Source organism: Chlorocebus sabaeus, chromosome 12 (assembly GCF_047675955.1).
Source record: "Chlorocebus sabaeus isolate Y175 chromosome 12, mChlSab1.0.hap1, whole genome shotgun sequence".
Classification (NCBI taxonomy): domain Eukaryota; kingdom Metazoa; phylum Chordata; class Mammalia; order Primates; family Cercopithecidae; genus Chlorocebus; species Chlorocebus sabaeus.
The window spans coordinates 104,682,150-104,708,344 of NC_132915.1; the positions used below are offsets into that span (position 1 = coordinate 104,682,150).

At 51.8% G+C, this 26,195-nt stretch overlaps 1 long non-coding RNA gene across 1 annotated transcript; it reads left to right on the top strand.

Moving 5' to 3' along the window:
• The first annotated feature begins 2,189 nt into the window (after positions 1–2,189).
• LOC140713095 (uncharacterized) lies at positions 2,190–25,060 on the top strand. Its single transcript, XR_012094952.1, has 7 exons — positions 2,190–2,272; positions 2,586–2,753; positions 20,695–20,729; positions 21,567–21,598; positions 22,151–22,209; positions 22,615–22,702; positions 22,821–25,060. It is a non-coding gene; the product is annotated as an uncharacterized lncRNA (long non-coding RNA).
• The last annotated feature ends 1,135 nt before the right edge of the window (positions 25,061–26,195 follow it).

Genomic DNA, 26,195 nt, shown 5'->3' on the forward strand with positions numbered 1-26,195 from the left:
TTCACTTCCATGAAATGGGTGAGTCATAGGTGTAGAGATCAAGACTCCAAGAGATTGAGTTGTGTGGCCAGGGTCACCAGATCTGGGACCCACCCTGAGATTTCACCCCTCACTGCTTATGCCACCAGCCATCTTATCTTTGCTGTCTCGCTTCCAGCCCCTCTGCATCTCTGGCCAGTGGTCTGAGAGGTGAAGGGACACGCATCCCCTCTGAGCCGAAGCACAGAAGAACCAGAGCTGACTTCACTGTAGTCTCTTCCCTGTTCTAGTGACTGAGATCACTTGTTCCAGATGAGGAGTTACAAGATGGTGGAGCCCCGGGCCTGGATCCCTGAGTGGCCATGTGGAGCAGAGCAGTAGCCATGTAGCCTTCTTGAGAGACAGACTTCTGTTGTGTTGAGCCACTGAGATTTTGGGGTTGTTTGTTCCTGCAGCAGAGCGTCGAGTAGCCTGGCTAACCCAACACTCTCCCACCTCCAAGGTGCCTACTCGCTGTGTGTGAGAAGATGGGTGAGCACCGTCCACATCCTCCACCTGTGCAGAGCCCCAGGAGGTGCTCATGGCCATTTTCTGGAACGGCCTGAGTGAGGCTGAGCCATACAGCTGCACAGGATATTCTGGCTTTTGCTGATGTGGTCTCTTGTCCACGCTGGGTCCTTGGCAGGGCCTGGGCCCTAGGCTGGCAAGGCTACTTCCCTTCTCTGCTGGGCCTCTCTGAACCTGGCAGAGTCACCGGAACCTGGACACAGCTGGGGTCCCTCCTGTGTGTACCCCACTGGAGCCAAGCCCTTCCACAAAAGTCCCAGCTGCTGCTGGCAGGGTGGAGGGACATCTGCGCCACGTGAGCCCTGGTGCCTCTGTCAGTGCCAGAAACCAGGCATCACCCCACAGCCAATGTAGGCCTGGTTGGCAGGGATATGGCCTGCTGGGAGCTCGTGCCTCTGGGCCTCTCCAACCTCATCCCTGCCCACCCTGCCCCCACCCCCATGCCATCCTCTGTCTCAGGTCCTTTGCTCCAGCTGTTCCCTCTGCTGGAACACCTTTCCTGCCCGGCCTCCTTTCCCCCAATCTGGACGCCTTCCTCACTCAGGAAAGGCCCTCCTTTCCTCTCCCATTGCACTGCTCCACTTGGACATGGACCCTGTCACTTGGCTGTGTACCCCTTGGTAGGTTTGCCCATCTGTTCTATGAAAGTATGGTCCTCGAGGGCAGGAACTGTCCCACTCTTGGGACTGAGCCCTGGCTTGGCCATGCTTGGCGTGGGTGGAGTGAATGAATGGATGCCCACTCTGCCTGGGAGACTGCACCTGTCCATTGAGCACCTGCCCCAGTCCAGATCTGTCACCACTCCCACTCCCCACTGTACTCGGGCTCCTTTTGGGCCACCACGAGCTCATGAGGTCATCACACAGGCTCATGAAGTCATTATTGTCGTTGCTATGTTTCATCCCTGTCTTAGCCTGGTTGCCCTGAAAACAGAGCCTGTGATGAAGACTCAGGTGCAAAAGGGAAGGGCTCCGAGGGGGCTCTGTGAGGGGGTGGGAGAGTGAGGCTGAGCAGGAGAAGCCCATGTTAGGATGTCATGGGGCTGGTCACCACTGTGGGCAGGGTGGTCTCCATCCCTCCTGGGCCCCTCCAAGGGGTATATGGAAAGCAGCCCTCATCCCTCCAGCGTCCCAGCCCCCATTGGTAGAGGTTGCCCCGGCAACCCCGAACTGCCGGCCTTTTGGGGAGGACTCCTGTTGGTGCCCCTCACCACCGTGTTGTCAGGGGATGGGTAGGGGATGCAGAAAGTGAACTGAAGGACACACAGTGGGTGCAGGGGGCCAGGCGCCTGCTGGGGTCTATCCCCTGCCTGGAGCTTGCCTGGATGCAGCGATGAAGCTGCAGGCATGTGACGCATTTGCTTCAGCTCCCATTCTACAGACAGGTCAACTGAGGCCCAAAGGCGAGGTCACTGGAATAGTGCCTACAGTCGCTTTAAGGATATGTAAGTGCTTTGAAGACTGTCAGCTTCATTCTTTCATCCTTTCAAACCACATCCTGTTGCCACAGGTGGGGCACGCGAGAAGCTCACATCCCTGCCCCAGCAGCTTAGGTCCTGGGGGTGGAACTGTGGGTGTTCATGATCCTCGAAGCTGCAGCATCCAAGATCAGGGAGCCACTGCTGCTGCTGGGCGGGGTCAGGCAGAGCCGGGCCGTGTCCTGGAGCCATCGGCCCCGTTGCAGGTGCTGCTCTAACTCTTCCAGTCTGTCCTCTCCCATGAAATGGGTGAGTCACAGGGCTCACCTTATAGGGCAGTCTAGGGGGATGGTTCCATGAGCCAGGGCACAGATGCCCCACGCTTTAAAGGCATTTCCAAGTGCTGTGGGTCTTTGCTGAGATAAGTGTGCAGTTGGGAGTTCCTGGAGCTGGGCAGCCCCTGGACGGCAGGGACAGGTTCTGGGGTGGGTGGGGAGGATGCTGGGCGGGCGAGTAGGCTCTAGGGGAGGGCAGACTCCATGCCAAGGACTTTTGGCACCTTTTCCCATTTCACCCTCCCAGTTGCCCCTTGAGGCACACACCTGATCATCCCATGTTACAGATGCAAAGGAAAAGTGGCTCCCAGGGCCAGCCGCTTGTTCAAGATCATGCAGCCAGCAGTGGCAGAGCTGGGGACACAGCCACGGCTGCTCACCACGAGACCAGGTCTCATGGTGGAGGCCTCAGTCACCAGCACAGTTCCTGAGACACAGGGCTTTGAAATGAAATGGTGTGTCCCTGGGGTTAGGGGTCCTGGGAACACGGGGCAGCCGGGGGTCCCACCGAAAGCCAAGCCTGTGTGTGGTGGGAGCTACTTTCATTCTCCTTCCCTCCCCTCAACCTCCCCTGTGCCCCCGCCCCCTCCCCACAATCATTTTTCTGCTTGCCCTGCAAAGACGTAGCCCAACAGCTGTTTTCAGCTCTGGAAGCACCATGCCCACAGACAGCGCTTGGCCAGGGCCTGGTTCTGGGGCCCCTCCCAGCCCTCTCCCCTTCAGATATTGAGGTTCCTTTTCTGAATGCTGGAGGAGTCCAGGGACTTGCTAGCGCCGGGCCCCAGGCCTGATTCTGGCGCACCTCCCTCATCTCCAGTCCTTTCCCTGCCCAGGTAGTGAAATTTTAAACAGGCATATTCCTGCTGCCCAATTTTCATTAATTGGATCTAAAAGGGTTTCTATTTTCTCCCTGAACGCTGATTGATCCTGCCGAGGTAAACAGCACCGCCAAAAACAGGGAGGGGGGTGCTGCCGAGGGAGACGGGATAACTAATGTTACTTGACATTTACTCAGAGAGAGGAAGGGAGGGAGGGAGGTGAGTCACACGCCGGAGCCTCAGCCCCCAGATTCTGCAGAAATGAGCAGCCATGAGGCAGGAGGGAGCGGGAGGGCTCCGAGAAGCTTCAGTTCCCCCAATTTTGCAGGCTTCAGGGACCCCTGGGGGTTCTCCACTCCTGGGAGGACAGGGCCTCTGCATCCTTAAATGGCTGTGCATTTAGCTCTGAAGGTGGGACCCCTGAGGACGCAGGCAGGCTGAGCTGATGGCTTTTCTGTTTGTGACACAAGAGATTCGAGTATATGTGAATATATCTCTCCCTGTGGGAGGTCTTTGCAGGTGGGGGGTGGTGGAGGTGGCAGGGAGGCAGGTGAAAGAGGTTGGTGCTTGGTTTCTCCCCCTGCCAGAAAAAGCCAAAAAGCTCTACCCAGCAATCTTTGTCCCTGGCTGCCTCAGTTTCCCAACTTTGTGCTCTACCCACTGGAGTTTATAAGAGGCATAACTATGGTTTGGGAATCTCAGATCAAGGGGAAGATAACAGGTAACCAGGGCTTGCTCTCTGTACCGGGATGGAAAAGGGGAACCAGGGAAGCTCTGGCCTCACCATCACCACCCATGACAATGGCCTACTATGTGCAGGGAAGTCATCTCTTCAATTGTTCAGAAAGTGTTTGCTGAGCAGCTGCTAGGAGCTAAGCTCTCTGCTGGTTGCTGGAGCTCCAGGAGGGAAGAGCCTGCCAGGCCCCCCTCTTCCTGCCTGGCCTCTGTTCTTTCCCACCCATCTCTTCCCTCCCTGTTCCCTGGAGCTGTGAGTGCCACCCCTGGCAGGCCTGCCACCTTGTGAGATCTTCCTCCTTTGAGCCCTGCCCTTAAGAGCTGGCTGCGTTACCTCCTCTTCTGGAAACCTGCTGGTCTCTTTCCCCTGAGAAGACCCTCCTTTCCTCTGGGTACCAATGGCCTTGATTTTCTGGGACTGCCACATCCAACACTGAGCCCATCTTCTCCCATGTACGCCTTCTCTTGAGTCCCATGGTTTTTTTTTTGTTTTTTTTTTCTTTTTTTGAGATGGAGTCTCACTTTGTTGCTCAGGCTGCAGTGCAGTGGCGAGATCTTGGCTCACTGCAGCCTCTGCCTCCCGGGTTCAAGTGATTCTCCTGCCTCAGCCTCCTGAGTTGCTGGGTGTGCACCACCACATCCAGCCAATTTTTTTTTTTTTTTTTTTTAGTAGAGACGGAGTTTCACCATGTTGGCCAGGCTTGTCTTGAACTCCTAACCCCAAGTGATTGTCTCCTCCCGGCCTCCCAAAGTGCTGGGATTACAGGCATGAGTCACCACACCTGGCCAAAATCTTTGAGTTTTAAATTTCAATTATTCTAATGTTCATTTCTAGAGCCTCTATTTGGTTCTTTTACGAATTCACTATGTCACTTTTCATAGCTTTTATGTTCACTGGTGTTACCTTAAGCTTGTATTTTTACTTTTTGAAGACATCATAAGCATAACTGTTTTACAGACTGTGTCTGCTAATTCCAATATATGAAATTTTTGGTGGTATGCTTCTGTTGTTGCTGTCTGTTTTTTCTCATGGTGTCTTTTTGTGTGTGTGCCTAGTTTCTTTGTGTGTTAGTCATAGTGTTTGAAAAATTAAAGTGCGAGGATAATTCAAAGCATGGATGAAGTGACCTTTCCCCAGAGAGCATTATTTTGTTTGCTTGTTTCTATCCCATATTCCGATATACTATGTCTGGGCCCAGCTTAACCCAAGCCTGATTTTCCCTGGGAGATCTGAGGCCTTCAAACACAGGCTATAGTTTCTCGGGAGGGCTGGTCTACTTCTGATTACCTTCTCCTTGAGGATGTAGCCCTTGTGATTCCAGATAATTATAAGGAGAATCATATATATGTGTGTGTTTGTGTGTGTGTGTGTGTGTGTGTGTATATATATATATATTTTTTTTTTTGAGACAGGGTCTGGCTCAGTTACCCAGGCTGCAGGGCAGTGGTGCGATCATGGCTCACTGGCTCAGGTGATCTTCCTACCTCAGCCTCCCAAGTAGCTGGGACGTCAGTCGTGCACCACCATGCCCGGCTAATTTTTGTATTCTTTTGTAGAGACAGGGTCTTGCCATGTTGCCCAGGCTGGTTTCGAACTCCTGGGCTCAAATGATCCACCCACGTTGGTGTCCCAAAGCGCTGGGACCATAGGCATGAGCCACCGTGCCCAACCATGAGACTTCCACATTCCATGGGTCCTGGGCTCTTATTTCCGTCCCCTGTGACCTTCACAGATTGCAGAAGAATGGCTCTTTGGGGCTTGGAATAGCTCGGTAGGCACAAGTGGCTCCATGTCTATGCTTTTCTCTAAGTTCTTGTTTTTCCTTCAGGTTTGGTTTAAAGATTTCTTACTCTTTGATAAGCTTTGAAAAAATATGTATTAGATTGAGATATTTCAACTTTAAAAGTTATCTTCAGCTGCAGTGCTGGTCACAATAACCTGGTCCACCATGACCAGAAGTCTGATTTACCTTTCTCAACAGGAAATCTGGCCACAATTCTCCCCGACTGAGAAGCCTTGAGGGGTGCCTGCTGTCCTGTCTCAAAAAAAAAAAAAAAAAAAAAAAAAACCCACTCTTGACTGGGTCTCCCAAAGTCCTGGAGGATCTGGGCCTGGCCACCACCTCCTGCAAGCTCACCTGTCAGCTCCCCTCCCTGGTGCAGTCCGCTTCCTCGACACTGAGCTGCTCTGGTCCCTGAAGGTCGCTCACCTCTGGAGGTAGACAGGCGCTGTTTGGTTCTTTCAGGTTGAGGCACTTTTCCCTACCTCGTGGCCTGGTAAGTCCTCTTTGCCTCTTAGGTTTCTAGGAAGCCTGCCCTGATTGCCCCACCCCGACAACCCCTTGCTAGGTCACGTGTCTCTTCTGGGCTCCCACAGTTCCCCGTATATCCTCCACTACAGCACCGACCACACTGGACTGTAATTACCTGCTTCTGTTAGACTGTGGGCTCAGTCAGTATTTGTTGAATAAATGAATGAATGGGTGGACAAATGGGTGCTTGGCTTCTCACTCTTCCCTGACGTTGTCAATTGTCCGTCTCTTGGGACCCATCTCCTACCCACCACCTGAACTAGCCGTGCCTGGTGAGAAGGCTTGTCTTTCTCTCATCCCCCTCCACCTCCCCTTCCCAGTCCTTCGCACAGAGTGGCTTCAGGCCCCTTGTAGCACACACTTCCCTGACCCCTAAATCAAGAACTGGGGGCCGTAGGTCCCAGGAAGAGGAAAATATTCAAGATGGGGGCGGAGTCTTAGTTCAAATGCTCGGGAGCTCCGTTTCTCGTGAAATTCACACCTGTGCACACAAATTCCAAAACCAGCTGACAAGAGAAGGCAAGATGGGAGGTGCCCAGGACAGCGATGATGTCCAAGAGGGCTGTGTCTGACTTGGGCTAGGATCTCTCACTGTGGGCCTGTGCCTCAGTCTACCCATCTGGAAGGCAGGGGAAACCATGTGATCTCCCTGACAGCACTGATGGGGCGGGGCAGATGGGGCACTCTCACCAGGTTTTACTGGCTGTTTTCCCTCGCATATGTCCCCCCACCCAGGTTCCAACCCCTCTGACTTTGCTGATGCTGTGCCCTTCTCCAGAAAATCCTTTCCCTCCCCTCACAAGTCACAGCCACCTCCTCCTTCAAGACCAAGCTCTGCCTCCCCTGTACAGCAGGTGCTGACCACCCTGGCCCATGCCAGCCCCGGCCAGCATCACCCTCCACAGGGCTTGTGGTTTGGAGCCTTGACTGAGCACCACCTGTATGCAGGGCCCTGAGCTGGATACACGGCATTGAGTGAGACCTGCAAGGCCCCAGTTCTCCTGCTCTTGGGGTGTGTCCCAGACTCGCCAGGGAAGGTGAAGGGGTTCTCACAAGGGCTCATGGCTCGGCTGGCCTCTTGGCAGTTCCCTTCTCCCCTGATCCCTGTCTGTCACTCAGAGGTGGCTGGTGGGACTCAGAAGGAAGAGGAGATGGCAGAGCAGCAGGTTTTCTTACTAAGATTTGCAGAAGTGATGATAAGGTCCCCAAATATTGTAAAGTGCCTTAATATATATAAAATGTTTCCCCTACACCTGGTCACAATTACGGAAGACGAAGTGGGGCTGGTCATTTTATAGATGAGGAGATCCAAGACCAGAGAGGGACCTTGACTTCTCAAGGTCACACAGCTCTTTGGCTTCACTTGACTCAGCATTCATTCACAGCCTGAGCGCCGCTCCACGGAGCTCCTAGACAGACCTGCGTGTCCCCTCCTGGGAGTCCCATCCACTGGAGCCGCAGAGCAGGGGTGACCCTGGATCCCACATACTGCATGCTGGGTGGGAGAGGAACTGGAAGAGTGGACTTCATTCCACATGTAGGGGGAGCCCCCAGAGAGTCTGCAGCCAAGGAAGTGACAGGATCTGATTTGCTTTTAGAGGATCTCTGAGGCTACTGGGAGGAGAAGGCGTGGAGCTGGGTGAGAATGGGAGGCAGGGAGGCCTAAGAGAGGCTGGCAGTGATGAGGCTGGGGTTGAGGAGGAGGCTGCAGGAAAGGAGACAAGGGGAGGCATTTGGGAAGCATCCAGAAGTCGGGTGAATGGGACCTGGTAACAGGTGGGAGCCAGGGGCTGAGAGGCAGGGAGGGCTCAAGGGTCTGCAAGAACAGCTGAAGGAGGACGGGTATCATTCGCAGATTAGAGGAGCCCTGGAGGAGAAGCCAGTCTGCCTGGGGTGCAGGAGGGCAGGGCGACAAAGATCCAGTTTTGACCAAGGTGCCTTTGGGTCATGAGTGGGGACATGCAGTGTCCGTGAGGGTGGCTGGGATTTCGGGGCAGCTATGACCCAGTCACAGCCCCTCCCCAGCCCCTGGCCTCCAGCAACATCAGGACCTGGGGCCTGTTCCTTGGGGCCTCGGGAACATGCAGATCTCATTTCCCCCACCAGTTTCTCTGGAAGGAAAACACCCAGGGCCTCGGTGGAACCGGAGTTAATTTCCCCTGTTTGGCTCATCATTCCATCATCACGAGCGAGCCGAACAGATGACCATTTCGTCATTGCGTCTGCCCATGGGGGGCTTCCGTAATCTGATCACTTAATCACATGCTTATTCCATGAGGACCGAGGCACGGGCAAGCTCTGGGGCCCACTCCTTGGGCAGCGCATTTTGGACAAAGTCCCTTAGCGTTCCTGGCTGCCTCCGTTTCTCTGCCTGCCTTGGGAATCCAGACAGCCTCGTGGCTGAGGAGATGAGGCGGTGGTTGCAGAAGAGCCTGGTCTCTCAGCCATAGCAGCCACGAGGTGCTGGCAAGCTCTCTGCCAGCCTGTGCTGCTGGGAGCTGAGACTTCTGCAGCTTGTCCTCCATGTCGCCTAACTCTCGCTGCCCGTCTCCCCACTTGCATGGAAGCCCCAGGAGGACAGGGAGTTTGTCTCTTCGGTTCATCGGTGCCTGGCACAGTGCCTGGCACATGAGGGAGCTCAGGGGGGTTATTGAAATTTCCCATTTGTCTTTTTTTTTTTTTTTAAACAAAACAAAACTAACAAAACAACAAAAAAAAGCCCAGTAAGTGCTTCCATGCTTGGTCTCAGTTATGGAGGACAAGGTGAGGTTGATCATTTTACAGATGAGGAGAACCGAGTCCAGAGAGGGACAGTGACTGTCCAAGGTAACACGGCCAGTGGGTGCACTAGAAGCCACCTCTTCTGCCCACCTCCCCCACCAAATGGGGCAGCAGGAAGGAGAGGACCAGGGGAGAGTGAACATGGCCAGAAGCTCCAGAAATGTCTCCAGCTGCGGAAAGAAAATTCAACCATTGCTCTGGACAGAGACCTGGCGGCTGTCACTGCTTCCTCTTCTTTCCTCACTTCCTACATCCAAACCAGGACCCACTGGCTCTGTCCACATCAGTCCACGTGCCTCTCCACGCCTGTGGCCCCCATGCAGTCTGGGTTGTAACCATCTCCCTGCTGGAAGACTCCACATGGCCGCTAAGCAGTGCCTCTGCTCAAACCCCACTGCCCTGACTCACCCCTCCTGCTTCCACCCTGAGTTCCCGGCATAGCATGATCGGGCCTGCTCCCTCCTGGCCTCATCTCCCCCGACCCGCACCCCGGCACGCTGAACTCCAGCCACACCGGCCTTTGGGCTAGCTCCCAACCCCGGGTTCCATGCTGGTGGTTCCTCCACCTGGGATGCTTCTCTGTGCTCTGTATAGCTGGCTCCTTCTCAACCTTCAGTTCTCTGTTGAAATGTTTCCTCCTTAGAGGGTACCTCTCCAATCAACCTATTTAAAGGAGATCCCTTCTGTTACATTTTTCTTCCTGTATTTTCATCTGCAGCGATTCTTGCCACCGGTAACCCTCTTTTCCTCCCCTCGTCTGTCTTGTCTTGTTCAGGAACTGCCTGTCTACGAGGGAGCACCTTCCAGAGAGGCAGAGACCTGGAACATCTTTGTCATTTGGGGAATCTTTCTTTGCACAGGCCAGGCACTTAGTAGCTGCTCAATGGATATTTTTAATTTAATTTATTTATTTTTAAATTTTAAATTTTTAATATTTTTTTGAAGATGGGGTCTTGCTCTGTTGCCCAGGCTGGAGTACAGTGGCACGATCTCGGCTCACTGCAACCTCTGCCTCCTGAGTTCAAGCAATTCTCCTGCCTCAGCCTCCCAACTAGCTGGGATTACAGGCGTGTGCCACCACGCCTGGCTAATTTTTGTATTTTTAGTGGAGATGGGGTTTCACTGGTCACGAACTCCTGATCTGCCGGCCTTGGCCTCCCAAAGTGCTGGGATTACAGGTGTGAACCAGCACGCCCGGCCAATATTTTTTAGATAAAGCAATGTATTCATCCGTAAGTAGTGATGGCCCAAGCTGCGTGGGGTTGTTCTGAGCTTTCTGTGGATGGTGCCTGAGGCCACTCCACACGTAGCTTCTGGCACAGAGCAGGGGCTTACAGACGGTGGCTCGGGTCACCCCCAGGATGGGAGAGGATGGGATGCAGGGGCCTGGGTCCCGGTCCCTACCATGCGTGGCACAGCTGCACAGGAAATCTGCCGAATGCTTGAAAGAGAGATTTACAGGACGGAGAAATAGGGTTAGTCATTGTCCTCCGCTATTGTTTTTGTTGCCTAGGAACCCCACCCCCGCCCTCAGAGGTGAGTGACTGTGGAGTGAGGAACAAGGAGTGAGCGAACCAGAAAGTAGAACAGGCACCCCGGGAAGGCAGACGGACAGAGGAAGGCGCGGGAGGGACCCTATTTGTGGAACCCGGAGCTGGAGAAGGTGCTGGCCCCCTGTTTGGGTGGAATTCAGATTCACAAAGATTCCCCTGGTATCCACAACTTACAGAAGGAGGTTAGGATAAGGAAATGTGAACTCCTGCACGTAGCTCCAAACATCAACCGAAGGGTGGGGGAGATGGAACCTAATGGCAGCTTGGCTGGAAGCTCCAGGAGCCTTGGATTGGCTCTGGTTTACTATGGGTCTCCAGGGGTCCCCAGATGACCCCTGAGCCTGTAAGAGCTGCCCAGTAAAGGGTCTCTGGGAGTGCTTGAGATCTGAATGGTAGATCCTTTTTTTAAAAAAAATTTTAAAATTTTAATTGAAAAAAAATAGAGACAGTGTCTCTCTGTGTTGCCCAGGCTGGTCTTGAACCCCTGGGTCCAAGCGATCTTCCCATCTTGGCCTCTGAAAGTCCTGGGATTATAGGCATGAGCCACCTCACGTGGCCTGAACTGTAGATCCCTAGAGTCTGATATAGTGCTTCAGTCACCAATGCAGGTTCTGCTTCACCGAGATCCTGACCCTTGTCGTCCTGTCCTGGGCCCCTCTAGGGGAACAGGGTGGGAATGCTTTGGGACGTCCACCTGGGCTCCATATTCCTCATCCCAAGGTGACGACTTCAACTTTCCAAGTGGGTCAGGGTTTGGAGAGAAGGGCGTAGCCCAGCAGGAAGGAGAAATGACCCTGGTTCAAATCCCATCTCCACCCCTTCCTAGCTGTTGAGCCTTAGACAAATAGCTCAACTTCTCTGGGTCTCAGTTTTCTCTTCTGTAAAATGGGGATAACGATTGTTCCTCCCTAACGTCGTGGTGGGGATTCCATGAGGCAACATCTTTGGAGTGTGTGGCATGACTCCTGGCCTCTGGAGCTGCATTTGGGCCCTGGGATGCCTTCTGAGCTGACAAAGTTCTTGCCCTCGTGGAGGCATGGGGGGCTTCCTGTTTTAAGCTGGATCCCACATAGTGAGGGATACAGCAATCAAGGGCCCTCAGGAGTGCCACCATCACACCAGCAGCAGCCGGGTGGCAAGAGTGACAGAGACGATAAGGCAACGGGCACCAGCCTAGACCCTGCTTCATGCTGCACTGAGCACCTTCCAAGGCTCATCCATGTCACTCTCACCAAGGGTCTGGGAGGTGGATTTTGTCACTCTTCCTGTCTCACAGACAGAAAAGTCACACTCAGGAAGCTAAAGTGACTTCTCCGAGGGCACCCTGTTGGGACCCAGACGTGGCAGCTCCAACCCAGAAGTCTGGCTCCCAAGTCTGTGCCCTCAACCTCCCTACCAGGCTGCCTCCTTTCTGTCCACCCTGTCCCTCTTACCTGAGCTAATGTCAACTGTTCTTCCTTCCTTTTTCATGGGCATTCTGCCTCAGAGAGGGATGGAGGTGAGGGTGTGGGTAGTAAACTGCAGGGAACTGACATGGGTGGGGCCCTCTGGGACACTGGGCTCCCCATATTTGTTCTGCCTGATTGAGGGCCTTCTAAGGCTGTAGGGGTTAATGGGGACAGGACTGACTAGCAGAGGGGCTTGGTATTCCCTGCTGAACTGACTCGTCTCAAATCACCCGGACCCTTCAAGTTCAACTCAAGTTTTGATGTTTCTGTGAACTTCGTCCCTGCAGGCCTCCCTGATGAGGCCACTCCTCTTATCTTCCCTATCCTAGGGCTAACAAAAGAGTCAGGGCTTTGGAGTCTGTGGGGTCTTGATATGGTTTGGCTGTGTCCCCACCGAAATCTCATCTTGAATTGTAGCTCCCATAGTCCCCACGTGTCACAGGAGGACCCATTGGGAGGTATTTGAATCATGAGGTGGGTTTTTCCCATGCTGTTCTCATGGTGGTGAATAATAAGTCTCACCAGAGCTGATGTTTTTATAAAGGGCAGTTCTCCTGCACAAGCGCTCTTGCCTGCCACCGTGTAAGACATGCCTTTGCTCCTTTGCCTTCCACCGTGATTGTGAGGTCTTCCCAGTCATGTGGAACTGTGAGTCCATTAAACCTCTTTTTCTTCATAATTTTTTTCTTTATAAACCTCTTTTTCTTTATAAATTCTACTCAGTCTCGGGTATGTCTTTATTAGCAGTGTGAAAGTGGACTAATACAGGTCTGGATTAAAATTCTGCCTGTGTGCATCTATTAAAAAACCCACAGTTAATATTATACTTAATAGTGAATGACTGAAAACTTTCCCCCTAAGATCAGGAACAAAACAGGGATGCCCACTCTTTCCACTTCTGTCCAACAATGTACCAAAGGTTATAACTAGGACAATTTGGCAAGAAAAAGAAATAAAAGTTGTTGAGATTAGGAAGAAAAAAGTAAAATGATCTCTATTCACAGATAACATGATCTTGTGTATAGAAAATCATCAGGAATACACACACATGCACACAGGCACAAATTAGAACTAATTAATGTATTTTGCAATGTTACAGGATACAAGATCAATATACAAAAATGGATGGTATTTCTATACACTAGCAATGAATACTCTAAAAATGAAGTTAAGAAAACAACTCAATTTGCATCAGCATCAAAAACAACAAAGTACTCAGGAATACATTTCACAAAAGAAGTGTAAGATTTGTATGAAACATTGTTGAGAGAAATTTAAAGAAACCAGGCATGGTGACTTATGCCTGTAATCCCAGCACTTTGGGAGGCAGAGGTGGGAGGATTGCTTGAGTCCAGGAGTTCAAGATCAGCCTGGGCAACATAGGGAGAACTCGTCTCTACAAAATAAAAAAAATTAGCGAGGTATGGTGGCATGCGCCTGTGATCCCAGCTACTTGGAAGCTGAGGTGGGAGTATCACTTGAGCCTGGTAGGTTGAGGCTGCAGTGAGCTGTGATCATGTCCCTGCACTCCATCTTGGGCAACAGGGTGAGACTCTGTCTCAGAAAAAAAGAAGACCTAATTAAACAGAAAGACACCCTGTGTTCATGGATTAGAAGACTTAATATTGTTAAAATGGCAATACCAACCAAACTGATTTACAGATTCAGTTCAGTCCCTATCAAAATTCCAGTTGGCTTTTTGCAGAAATTGACAAGCTGGTCCTAAAATTTACATGGAAATGCAAGAGACCCAGAATAGCCAGACAATCTTGAAAAAGAACAAAATTGGAGAACTCACACTTTCTCATTTCAAAACTTACTACACAGCTATAGTAATGAGACTGTGTGGTGCTGGCATAAGAATAGCCTATAGATCAATGGAATAGAACTGGGAGACCAGAAATAGACCTGTACATTTATGTTCAATTGATTCTTGACAAGGGTGCCAAGACCATTCAATGGGGGGAAAGAATAGATTTTTCAACGAATGGTATGGACAATTGTATATCCAAATCAAAAGGAGGAAACTGAATCCTGACCTCACACCATATACAGAACTTAACTCAAAATGGGTCATAGACTTAAATGTAAGAGCTAAAACTATAAAACTCTTGGATAAAAATATAGGAGTAATGGCTGGGCACGGTGACTCACGCTTGTCATGCCAGCACTTTGGGAGGCTGAGGCAGGTGGATCACCTGAGGTCAGGAGTTTGAGACCAGCCTGGTCAATATGGTGAAACCCTGTCTCTACAAAAATTAGCAAGGCATGGTGGCAGGCGCCTGTAATCCCAGCTACTCGGGAGGCTGAGGCAGGAGAATTGCTTGAACTTGGGAGGCGGAGGTTGTAGTGAGCTGAGATCACAGCAGTGTACTCCAGCATGGGTGACAGAGCAAGACTCTCTCTCTCTCTCTCTCTCTCTCTCTCTCTATATATATATATATATATATATATATATATATATATATGAGTAAATCTTTGTGACCTTGGATTAGGCATATGACACCAAAAACACATGGACAAAACACAAATAGAAAAATTGACTTCATCAAATTTAAAAATGTCTGTGTTTCAAAAGACACCAAGAAAGTATAAAGATAAACCACGGAATGGGGAGAAAATTTTGCAAATCACGTATCTGACAAGGGACTTATATCTAGAATACACAAGGAACTCTTACAACTCACTAATAGAAGACAATCCAATTTAAAAATGGGCAAAGGATTTGAATACACATTCCTCCAAAGAAGACATACACATTTCAATAAGCACATGAACATCAACACCATTAGTCATCAGGGAAACGCAGCTCAAAACCACAATGAGATGCCACTTCACCTTTATGGGATGATGGACAAGTGTTGGCGAGGATGTGGAGAAATGGGAACCCTCAAACATTGCTGGTAGGATTGTAAAATGGTGCAGTTACTTTGAAAAACAGTTTGGCAGTTCCCCAAAACGTTAAATGTGGAGTTACTATGACCTAGACATTCTACTCCTAGGTGTATACCCAAGAGAATCGAAAACATATAGTCACACAAATGCTTATGCACGTTATAAGCATTTTATTTTTATTTTTATTTTTATTTTTGTTTTGAGACGGAGTTTTGCTCTTGTCACCCAGGCTGCAGGGCAATGGTGCGATCTCAGCTCACTGCAACCTCTGCCTCCTGGGATCAAGCCATTCTCCTGTCTCAGCCTTCGAGTAGCTGGGATTACAGGTATGCGCCACCACGCCCGGCTTATTTTTGTATTTTTAGTGGAGTTGGGGTTTCACCATATTGGCCAGGCTGGTCTTGAACTCTTGACCTCAGGTGATCCACCCGTCTCACCCTCCCAAAGTGCTGAGATTACAGAGGTGAGCCATCTTGCCTGGTCAAGCATTTAAATATTTATAGCAGCATTATTCATAATCACCAAAAGATGGAAACAACTCAAATGTCCATCAACTGATGGATGGATAAATAAAATGTGGTGTATCCTACAGTGGAATATTATTTGGCAATAAAAAAAATGAAGTGTTGATACACGGTATGACACGGATGGACCTTGAAAACATGGTGCTAAGTTAGAGCAGTTAGACACAAAGGCCACATTTCCTGTGATTTCATTGATACGAGATGTTCAGAACAGGCAAATCCATAGAGAGAGAGAGCATGGATTAGTTGTTGCCAGGGGCTGGCAGGAGGGCAGGATGGGGAGTGACTGCTAATGGCTAAGAAGTTTCTTTTGGGGGAGAAAAAAATATTCTGAAATTTGACAGTGGAAATGGTTGCACAGCTCTGTGAATAGACTAAAAGCCATTGAATTGTATGTTTTAAAAGGGCGAATTGGAGGTGGGCAGATTGCTTGAGCCCAGGAGTTTGAGACCAGCCTGGACAACATGATGAATGGTGAAACCCTGTTTCTACAAAAAACAAACAAACAAACAAAAAAAAAATAGCCAGATGTGGGGGAACATGCCTGTGGTCCCAGCTACTCAGGAGGCAGAGGTGGGAGGATCACTTGAGCCCAGGAGGTTGAGGCTGCAGGGAGCCGTGACAGCGCCACTGCACTCCAGCCTGGGCGACAGAGTGAGACCTCATCTCAAAAAGAAAAAAAAAGGTGAATTTTATGGCATGTGAATAAGCAGTTATTCAAAAAGAGAGGGGGTTCATCTCTAATCACAGGAACTACAGGGAGAGACAAGCGAGTTAAATGGCACTGTGAGGGGCCAGGCACGGTGGCTTACGCCTGTAATCCCTGCATTTTGGGAGGCCGAGGTGGGCAGATCACTTGAGGTTAGGAGTTCAAGACCAGCCTGGCCAACATGGCGAAACCCCACCTCTACTACAAATACAAAAATTAGCTGGGTGTGGTGGCGTGTACCTGTAGTCCCAGCTACCTGGGGGGCTGAGGCAGCAGAATCACTTGAACCCAGGAAGTGGAGGTTGCAGTGAGCCGAAATTGCATCACTGCACTCTAGCCTGGGTGACGGAGTGAGACTTTGTCTCAAAAAAAAAAAAAGAAAAAAAAATGACATGGTGAGGAAGCAAACAGACCAATCCAGGCTGTGGACATTTGTACGACACTGGCCCCATTTCTTCAATAAATCGATGGCATGAAATGAAAAACTTTTTAAAAAGCAATAGGACATAGTAACCACATGCCACATGGAGATATTACCTGGATCCTAACTTGAACAAATCACCTGGGAAATGACACTGATGAGAATATCTGGGAAATGAGATGACGCCCTGGGTATCAGATGATCCCACAGAGAAGCCCGGATGAGAATCCCAGCCCACCGGATGCTGAGCCCTGGCTCTCACCTCCTCGTGTCCCTGTGGACATGGTGGCTGCACCCAGCAGTTGACACGTGTGTGTGTGTGTTTGTGTGAGTGTGAGCTGGGGAGAGTGAGTTCGCCTCTCTGAGACCAGCCAAGGCCTGTCCAGAGGTGAAAACGGTTTTTCTCTTGCAAGGGTACAGCAGACACTGGAATGTCCTTGGAGCTGGCCACGGCCGTCACACAGGGCCTCAGTCCACGCGGAGCCCTCCACCTCTGCCCCAGGTCACCCTCTGCCCCCCTACTCCGGATGTCCAGGAGCCAGGCTCAGCAGCCCAGGCAGCTGGACAATGGGGCCTTTGGAGGCTGGGCCAGGCCTGTGCCTCAGCTGTGGGCTGTGGCTGAGGCCACCACAGAAGGCTGCTTGTGGCCGGGCCGGGTGGCAGCCAGAAATAGGTCGCGCCGGGCTCTGACTCCTGCGGCCCCGCCCTGGGCTCGGCCTGGGAACGGGGGTATTTGTGGAGCTGATGGGAGGAGACCTTCATCAGGAAAGCGGGTCTATTTTGGGGCCTTTGGGAAGCCTGTTAGAAAAGGGGCCCCAGACTTTAGCGTTTACCCTGAGCCCCTGCCTTTCATGCACAGGCTCCCGAGCCCCCGGGGTTGAAATCCTTGCTCTGCCCAGCTAGCTGTGTGCCCCCACGTGCTGTGTGGTCCACTCTGAGCCTCGCTCTGCTCATCTGTATGATGGGGACGACTCTTGACAGCTCCTTCGTGGAGAAGATGGGCGCGCAGCACCTGGCACAGTGCGCTCACCAGGTGCCCGAGGTCATTGGGCTTCCCCTCCCCCTTCTCCCCTTCCGCCCTGGCTGGGGGCTGCTCCTGCTGTTGAGGCGTCTCCCAGCCCCTGGGCTGGCTCTGCAGAGCCCCTGGAAGGTGGTCTGGGGCACACACTAGCCTCACCGTTGTTTCGGGGCATGGAAGCGCAGGAGACCTGGCAGAGCCTTGCAAGCCCCTTGCAGCTGGGCAGCCCCTCCTCTCCCAGCCAGCTCCCTGGTTATCCGCAGCCTCCCCAAGCTCAGCCCTGGACCGCAGCCTCCATCCTTGCATCATGCACCGGGGCCCTGCAGGACTCATGCTCAGCGCTGGCGGTGGGAGAAGTTTCAGCCGCTTCCCCCCACGACTTCTGCGTCTGCTTGTCTCGGTGATGGAACTGCTGGCAGAGGAACTCTGCAGGTTTAGGCCCGTGGTCCATGGGGAAATACAGACCAGGGTTCAAAGCCAGAATCAGAGGGCGGCAGGGGGCCTTGGAGAGGGAGAGAGATAGGAGACGTGTGTAGCCAGCTCTCCTGGAAGCCGGGGGCCAGGTCTCCCCCTCCCGGTCCCTGTATGTCCTTGAAGCTATTTTTATATGTTGCTGGAAACCAGAATGACAGCCAGAGCCAAAGCACTAGGAGGTTTCCCGTGCACCGTGGGTCTTGCCCAGGAGACCATGGGCCATTCCCAGCAGACTGATGGAGCCAGTCCAGAGGCTCCACTGTACGGATCGGGGAGCCTGGGTCCCCCATCCCTTACCAGCTTGGAGATCACTGTTGGAAGACCCCTGGCTGGCACAAAAATGAGAAACAAGGAGTTAGAGAAGCGATGATGAGGGTGCAGGTGTTCTGGGGTCTTTGAGCCCTGGGCAAAAATCCAGAATGCTCATGGAGTTCAAAACTCATTCATGGCTGGGTGCAGTGGCTCACACCTGTCAATCCCAGCACTTTGGGAGGCTGAGGCAGGTCGACTGCTTGAGTTCAGGAGTTCGAGACCAGCCTAGGCAACATAGTGAGACCCCCATCTCTCCAAAAATAAAAAAAATTAACTGGGCATGGTGGCATGCACCTATAGTCTTAGCTACTCAGGAGGCTGAGGTGGGAGGATTGCTTGAGCCACAGGGAGGTCAAGGCTGCAGTGAGTGAGCGGAGATCATGCCATTGCACTCCAGCCTGGGCAACAGAGTGAGACCTTTTCTCAATAAAAAGAAAGAAAGAATAAAAAAGAAAAAAAGAAAGGAATTCATTCATTCACCACTGACCTCTTTACTCATCACATATTTAAGCAGAATCTTGTAGGTGCTGGTGGGGGGGGGCACCCACAAAACATCCAGGGCCCTGCTCTCAAGGTACTCACGAATCTGCCTGCTCCAGTCTCTGGCTCAGAATCCTCCCATGGCTCCCCATTGCCTATGTAGACAGTGGGATCTTTGTACTATGACAGGAGTAAGTCACAGAAATGTTGCCTGCTCACCTGTGCCTCATGAGAGAGAGAGTCCTCACCTTGCCCAGTGGCCTCTCCCCCACGCACCCCCTTTTTCCCAGCCTGGTCAGGATCTTTCAGGGGGCGACTGAGGGGAGGGGACTGGAGCAGGATGGGAGAGGCTGAGATGCGTACTTGCTGGGTGAGCTCTGGGCTGTTGTTTTTTGGAGAGAGTCTGGGAAAAATAGAAAGAAAATGAAGAACTGGAGTCAGCCAGGCTAAGCTGGATGGAATGAAGAAGAACCGAATGAGAAGAAAGAGGGCAGAGGACTGCAAGTGGGGGATTCAGGGGCGGCACACAGCACGAGGGTCCTGGAGGGAGAGGTGAGGGGGCTGAGAAGTCCTCCTGAGGGGTATAAATTGGACTCTCCTTAGTGTGACACAAAAAATATTGAAAGTCCCTATAAAGAATGTTGGGTTGCTGCCCCGAGCTGCTTTAGTGAGATTCTGCAGAGATCGGGCCACATGGGCCCCAGAGCTACTCGAGTTACATCTGGATGGCTTGCAGGGCTTTCCATGATCTGAGGCCCACCCAGCTCTTCAGCTTTACTGCTCATCTTCTTGCCTTTTCCCTCCCCTAAATCCTCATCTAAAATCCACCTTCCAGCCTGACCTGGTTCTTCTGACCTCCCCGGGAGCATCTTGCTCCCTGATTCCCACAGCCTTATGGTAACAACTGCCTGGTACCTGTCTCCACCCCCATCCCATGGCTTTTGTCTCCTGGGCCCCAATTCTCCTTCCTTGGTCACCTGTTTGAAATGCACAGACTGACTATTTCTCTCTTGCTTCCTACTGTGGTATGATTTTTAGTTCTACCCTAAAAAGAAGAATATGAAATTAGTGCACAGGTAAATTTTCCTAGCCTGTTCTGAGAATAATACAAAGAAAAAACCCAGAATATCTAGGGAAGTGAGCTTGGCTGGTCACTTTGTCTCGCTGGTTCACAATGAAACATAGTGATTCATTCATTAAACAAAAAATATTTGATTTGGGGCCAGTGACATAAATATACTTAGTGGGGCTCAAGCCTGTAATCCCAACCCTAACCCCCAAACCAAACCTAAACCCAAATCTAGCCCTAATACCAACCACAATCCTAAAGCCAACCCTAATCCCAAACCCATTCTAACCCCAATCCTAACCTCAACCCTAAATCTAATACCAAGCCTAACCGAAACACCAAAACCAACTCTAACCCCAACCCAACTCTAAACCTAACCAAAAACTCAACTCTAACCCCAGATCCAACCCTAATTCTAATCTTCCTGTCAAAAGTCTTCCTTCTTTCCCTCCCTCCCTCCCTCCTTCTCTCTCTCTTTCTCTTCTCTTTCTTTCATGGAAATGGACTCACTCTGTCACCCAGGCTGGAGTGCAGTGGTGTGATCATGGCTCACTGAACCTTCGAGCTCCTGGACTCAAGCCATCCTCCTACCTCAGCCTCCTGAGGAGCTGGCACCCACAGACATGCACCTGTGGGTCATACCTGGCTAATTTTTATATTTCTTGTAGATATGGGGTCTTATGATGTTACCCAGGGTGGTCTCGAACTCCCAGGCTCAAGCAATCTGCCCATGTTGGCCTCCCACAATTTTGGGATTACAGGCATGAGCCACCGTGCCCAACCTCAGCCTTCCTTTTCTTTCTTAGTGCAATGTGCAGAGTCTGATGAAATGCATTTCTGATTCTAGATTGTCCAGTGCCTCCAGATTGGAACAGGTAGAAGGCGAGTGAAACCGGATTGAATATAAGCCCAGTCCCGGGAATCACTTTGAAAAACAGGGGTGTGTGTTTTCCTTTAAGTCCCCAGGAACCTATTTTGTGGCCATTTTCAAAAATCAAGATCCTTAGTGTGACCCTATCTAACTGGGCTTCCATGGACTCCTCCTTTGCTGACTTCTGGGTCACAAAGACATCGTCCTTACACGCATGCCTGAGCTCCTTCTGGCCTCCAGGTTCAGAGCACCCACACGCTGTTCCCTTTGCCTGGAATTCCTTTCCTCCACTCCTCACCAGGCTAACTCTGGCTCAGTCCTCAGGTCCCTCTTAAACATCACCTCCTCAGGGAGGCCTGCCCTGCCTGCCCCTCCCCCAGCTCCTTTTTATTTCCTACGTGCTCATGGCTCATGGGTTTTCCTTTCAGGGCATTTATGGATATTTGTGGCTACGTGTTTGTTTGCCTGTTTATTTCTTTAACGTCTGTCTCCCCAGCCAGACGGTGACCTCTTTCAGGACAGGAATGTTTTGTTCACAGTGGTAGCCTGGGTATCTAGCACAGTGCCTGGCGCACAGCAGACTTGCAGAAAACTGTTGAATGAATGAATGAATGAATGAATGAATGAAGGAGTGCATTTCCCACTTCTTTCTAAAAGTGAAACAGGTTTCAGCTCATTGAAACTCCTGGGTAGGGGGTTTTGTTGGTCTCAGGTCCTGCTCTGGGCCCTGCGGAAGCCAGGTAAGAGGGACCCGGTCCCTCAGTGCAGCCATCTGTTTCTGCCTCCATTGAACTCTCTCAGGCTTGCTTAGAAACAGAGGTTTTTGAGAATCCATTTTCTCGTTTCAGATTCTCCTCCACACGGAGTGGGAAGTCAGCAGGTATCATCTTCACTGCTTTACAAGATGCTTTTTCCCAGAGAGGCAAAAATGCCCATGAGGGTGACCCGGCTGGGCGGCAAACCCTGTCCTGCCCCCAGCTCTTGGCACTGAAACTTTCTCTCTGCCCCTGCACCCAGAAATGCTCATCTGTGTCTACCTCGGGGAACTCAGCAGCCTGGATGTTGCCATGGGACCCTGAGGGACTGCAGTCCCATCTTCCCATTTTGTCGACAGGCACGTTGAGGCAGGTACTGCCATCAGGCTTGGATACATGAGCCGCTGAGAGGATGGATTCTTCACCTACGAATGAGGTCCTTCTTTCCATAGGGACAGGAAAAAGGCCCTTTGTCATAAGAGTCACTGCTGTTATTGGTCACCTCTGGGTGCGAGGCCTGGGCTAATCGCATATCTTGTGCTGGACCCTGACCCCATTTATCAGATGAGGCAAAGCAAGGCTCAGTCACTTGCACAACGCATATCGCTAGTAAGCGTTGCTGGTGGGATCACACTCAGCTCTGCTGGACTCTAGAATCTTAACCTTGCACTTCATAGGCAATGAAAATCCCAGGAGTGCCAAGGAAACGCTGTCAAGATGTTGTCAAAAATACGCGGTACGACGTCAGCCCGGTAAGCATCCTCCGCACTGCGGACCGCACGGGGTCGGGGTCACCCGAGCGCCGCCCCGAGCTTGCTGACGTCTCGGCCCCGCCCCGCGCCCTCCAGTCCCCGCCTGCTCCGGGCGCGCTCGGCTCCTCCCCTACGGGCAGCACGGCCTCCCATTGGCCGGGGTTTCCATGGTTACGCGGGCCGGCGGAGCTGCGAGCTCCCAGACACGTGTCCCTGGGAGCCGCCCGGAATTTGACAGGGGACCATGTGCGCGGTAGCGCGGGAGCAAGACAAAGGGCCGGGGGAGGCGGGGAACGAAGCCGGGCGGAGGGGTCCGCGTGGCTCGGGTGGGGATGGGCCCCGCGCTTCTCCTGCGAACAGGACAGCCCCTCTTTCTTTTTATTTTGAAGGAAAGGGAAAAAAGGAATTGCTACGGAAAGCGAGGTGGGAGAGGATCCCAGTCAATCTCCCTGCTCCCCTTCCTCCAGGAAGAATCGGGTACGCGGGCATCTGAGAACCCGCAGGGTCTCTGCTTATGCCTCCCAGCCCTGAGTTTCTAACCCCACCTTGACCTCAGCCCTTGAGGTTCAAATTCTGTTTCTCTGGCTTGTTCTAGAAGCGAAAGCTTAATAAGTGTGGTTGTTTTGATATTTGAAACATGAGACCCAAGGCGTCTTGGGGGACCTCGCCTGCATCCATCCATCTATCCATCCTACAGCAGCTACTGCACCCTGATTGTGATGACGAATGCACCCCTCTCCCTGGGCTCTGTGCCCACTGCTGGGCTGGGCTGCTCCCTCAGGTGCGGCAGCCAGAGGAGGTGTGGACTCCCGTCCCACGCGTTTATCCTCCTGCAGCCTCTCGAGCTTGGTGGCATAGCCATCCTTCCAGTCCCCAAGCCAGATGTCCTTGATGCCCCTTCTCGCAGCCCCATCCCCATCGTCTGTTTTATCAGTTCTATTGCTACTGTAACAAATCACTACAATTTGAGTGGCTTAAAACAACACACATCTACTCTCTTACAGTTCTATAGGTCAGAAATCTGACATGGTCTCAGAGGGCTAAATTCAAGGTATCTGCAGGACAGTGTTCCTGCTGGAGGCTCTTGAGGGAGAATCGGTTTCCTTGCCTTTTCCAAGTATAGAGGCCGCCCACATTGGCCCCCTTCCGTCTTCAAAGCCAGCAATAGCTGCAAGTCTTTCCTCCCTAGCATCGCTGTGACGCTGACTCTCCTGCCTCCCTCTTCCACATTTAAGAACCTTGTGATTACATTGGTCCTCCCAGATAATCCAGAATAATCTCCGCATCACAAAATCAGCTGATTAGCAACCTCAATTCCACCTGCAACCTTAATTCTCCCCTGTCATGAAATATAAGAAGGGGATCCATATGTTCCGGGGATTGGGATACAGACATTTTGGAGGCATTGTTCTGCCGACCACGCCATCCTGACAGTTTTACCTCTGGAATCTCTGCAGTCCACCTCTGCCTCGCCATTCCTGCACCACTCCCTTTCCGGTTACCCGCTCTTCTCCGAAGATGCCTTTGGTACCTGTCCACTGTCGTCATCTCTCTAACCTCCCTCTGTCCACACTCCCCTGGGCCCCAACTCTAAGACCAAGATGCAGATGTCACTGCTTCCATGGCACTGGTCATCTGCCAAGGAGCATCCTAACTCTCCTTGGGCACACACAGACCCTCAACCTGCCTTTTCCCATTGGTTCCTCCGGATCCATGACCGCTCCCACTCTCTGCCTCACACCCCGTGCTCCCTTAATACTAAATCACTTGCGATTCTCTTAAGATCCGGGAGCATTTGGTTCTTCCTGGCCTTGGCCTGTGTGGCTCCCATTCTCTGAACTGTCCTGCCCACATTTATTTGCCTCATCCAGGAAGCCTCCCTGACCCCCGCACCCTCCAGACCCTTTCATTGCCCTCCCCTGGAACAGAAATGTGCTTTTCACTGACTGGATTGGCCCAAAGAGATCTGAACCTGAGGCTGCCTCCTCATGTCACCGAGAGCCCTCTGGGGTGGGCACTATGCCTTGCTTGCCTCTTTGGTCATAGTGTCCAGTGTGAAATTGGTCACATAGTAGGTGCTCAACGAACTCAGATTGAACTAAACTCAAGAACTTGGTCGGGGGGTTAGTGAGAAGACCAACTGGGCTGTTTGGGGAAGTAAAGGATAAAGTTGGATGGAAAAGCACGAGGACCCTGGCTCTGTTTCTGGTTCTTGGGGTGGAAATAATAATGACAGTGACACCAACGGTGATTGGTCCCAAAGGCCGTCCCATGCCAGGCAGAGGAAGTGCTTTATGGGAACATTATCAATCAATTCTCACAACAGCCTTAGGAGGTACCAACTCTTATCAGCATCCCTGAGATGAGGGATGCTGAGGCTGGGCCAGGAAGTTATCTTGATCTTGGCTGTTCCTGATTGGAGGGGTGGTGGGAGTTGGGGACAGGTGGCTCCGGCAGGGACCTGCAGGGAGGTTGCAGCTGGCCTGGCCTCTGGAAACAGCCATCTTGATGCTCTGCCCAAAAGTCTCTTTTTTTTTTTTTTGAGACAAAATCTCGCTCTGTCACCCAGGCTGGAGTCCAGTGGCACGATCTCAGCTCACCACAACCTCCACCTCCCAGGTTCAAACGATTCTTCTGCCTGAGCCTCCTGAGTAGCTGGGACTACAGGCGCATGCCACCACACCTGGCTAATTTTTGTATTTTTAGTAGGAACGGTATTTCACCATGTTAGCCAGGATGGTCTCGATCTCCTGACCTCGTGGTCCTCCCTCCTTGACCTCCCAAAGTGCTGGGATTACAGGTGTGAGCCACCGCACCCAGCCCCTGAAGCCTCTTCTTTCCTCACTTCCTGTTCTCTGTCCTCATTATTCTGCCAGCCTATTGTCATTTTTTTCCCCTTCCCAGCCTGCCCAGCCAGGATATGCGGCAGGAGGTTCATTTTTGAAAGTATAAGAAGGGCTGCCGGGAGTGACTGTCTCACGGGCACAGAGTGTGCGTTTGGGAAGATGAGATGGTTCTGGAGATGGCTGGTGGGGATGGTTACACAACGACGTGAATGTGCTTAAAGCCACTGAACGGAACACGTACAAATGACTAAAATGGTAACTTTCTGGTAGGGATATTTTACCACAATAAAAAAAAATTGTTAAAAAAAATTGTAAAGAAAAAGTGCTTTGTGTTTGCCGAACTTTTGAGGATGGGCCGCCCACTACACATTTGTGGTTTCCCAAGCGCCTCCCACGGGCCAGGCCACGCACTTCCTCCTTTCATTCTGGAAACAAGCTTGAGAAGAGAGGTGGCCTCCGCCTTGCAGATGAGACTGAGGTTCGGAGCCTGGCAGGGGCGGGGCCGCCTTTGCAAACCCGGCAGGCCTCTCTCTGATTCTGAGGAGCACGGCAGGGACGGGGTAGGAACTTGGGCTCAGGATGGGTCTCTGGGCTGTGGAATCTTGAGCAAATTGCTTCCCATCACTGATCTTCCTCTTCTGATGATCGGGACAATAATAGTGTCCTCCCTTGTGCAGGGGGAGGATTCGCTGAGATGTCAGAAGGTCCTAGCACAGCACCTTGGCGGCCACCAAAAATAACATTTTCCCCAGAACTCTCCACAATGCCTCCCTTTCTGTCCAGAGGACAGAGGGCTGGAGGTACGGTCAAGAGACCCGTGTCAGGGTCTCAGCCCTGAGGCTGACTTTGTCTGTGACCTTGGGGAAGTCCCCTCCCTTCCCTGGTCGTCAGGCTGCCCCCTGTAAAGTTAGGAGAGTGGGTAGAGTCAGCAGGGCTCTCTGGTTCGGGTTTTCTGGGGTTTCCCCCGTAATTGTGGCCGTGTCCAGAATCAGTGTCTTCTCTCCCACCTGCTCTCTGGGCAGAGGGGCCTGGGCCCCGTCTCCAGTTCCACCTTTGCCCTCCACCCTGTCTTCTCAGGAGCATCCAACCCCCAAGCAAGAGGAAAGGGAGAGGAAGGTGAAGGC